The following is a 1,416-nucleotide window of genomic DNA, read 5'->3' as shown; positions in this document are numbered from 1 at the left end:
TTCCTAATATATGTAATGGAAAAGAGTGCTATGCCAATTTGAAAGAGTGTAGTGAGGATTTATGATTTTATGTATATATCTTTGTACTATGCCATGCATATTATCAGAATTCTGTGAATTCATCTATTATTTTTAATATCATTATTTGTATTCATCTTTTACAATTGTGGATATACTATTAAAAATCTTTATCTCTCTTCTCTCTGACATTGTTAGCTACTTTCTTATTTTTAATACTGTCTTTTAGTGTTTGGCATGATTATACTACTATCTTACTGATTTTCTTATATAACTGTTTTTTTTTTTTTTCTATACAGATGCCTTGTTCTGTGTATTCCCACTCAATATTATTACTTCATGTTTTGACCTCCACTCATGTTTTCTCTCTCCCTCTAAATCTGTCCTCTTATTATTGATTCCATATTTTCACCTAACATATGTGGTTGTGTCATAATTTTTTAAAAAATATTCTATATTGAATTCTCTCCTAAGAGTGCTATTTTCAAATGACTGAGTTTTTAAATCCAATTTCAAACTTTAATATACCCCAAATCAAATGTCCATATACTTATCCGTCTCTGTAATTTCAGTCTGATGCTTTGTTTCATCATTGAGATTAAAAATTACAAGCTGTCTTTTAAAAATTATTTTCTTGAATTCCTATCACGTCTCAGTCTCTATACCCTGATATCTCCAATATAACACAAAGAAACTATTATTTGGTTATTTTGCTTTGTTTATTACAAATAATTTTTTCAGGAGTTAAGTATTTAATATTCAATTTTTTTTGCCAGTCTCTTCATATCATTCAAATCGTGTCACTTCCTGCTTAGACATATTAAAATTTTAGTTCTACATTATCTAAACAGTAAAGGGTTAACTTCTTAAACTAAAATTGTAGATCTACCAGCCTTTCTAATTTCTCCCCTAATATTTCAGTTTACATATAATAAATAAACTGCTGTTATCTAAATAAAACTAGTGCTTTTACATCTCTTTTGTAAACATTGTCCTCAGCCTCTTTCTCATGTCTCCTCAAGCAAATCATTTGTGATCTTGAAAGACTAACTCATGAGTCCCTTGTTCACAGAAGTTTCTACATGGAAAGAATTTCTTTCTTTAAAATTCCTATGATAATATTCTATAAACTTATCAATTTATTACTATGACTATAATTTTTTTCTACTCTTTCTTGGCTACTTGAACAAATATATTATTTCTTCTTTTATATCTGAAACTTCAATGTATAAAGGAAGCCTTCAACCATGATTAATTTTTTACAGTGTTTAATAGATACATGTATGTATCTAATGCTCAAAAAAATGTTTGTTGAGTGAACATTTCAATTTCATTATATATGTGTGAATCAATACATTTATGATCATAACAACAAGGAAAAGATTACATTTTTGAAGA

This window comes from Pteropus vampyrus, unplaced genomic scaffold (genome assembly GCF_000151845.1).
Source record: "Pteropus vampyrus isolate Shadow unplaced genomic scaffold, Pvam_2.0 Scaffold10, whole genome shotgun sequence".
Taxonomy (NCBI): domain Eukaryota; kingdom Metazoa; phylum Chordata; class Mammalia; order Chiroptera; family Pteropodidae; genus Pteropus; species Pteropus vampyrus.
This window is presented reverse-complemented; position numbering follows the sequence as displayed.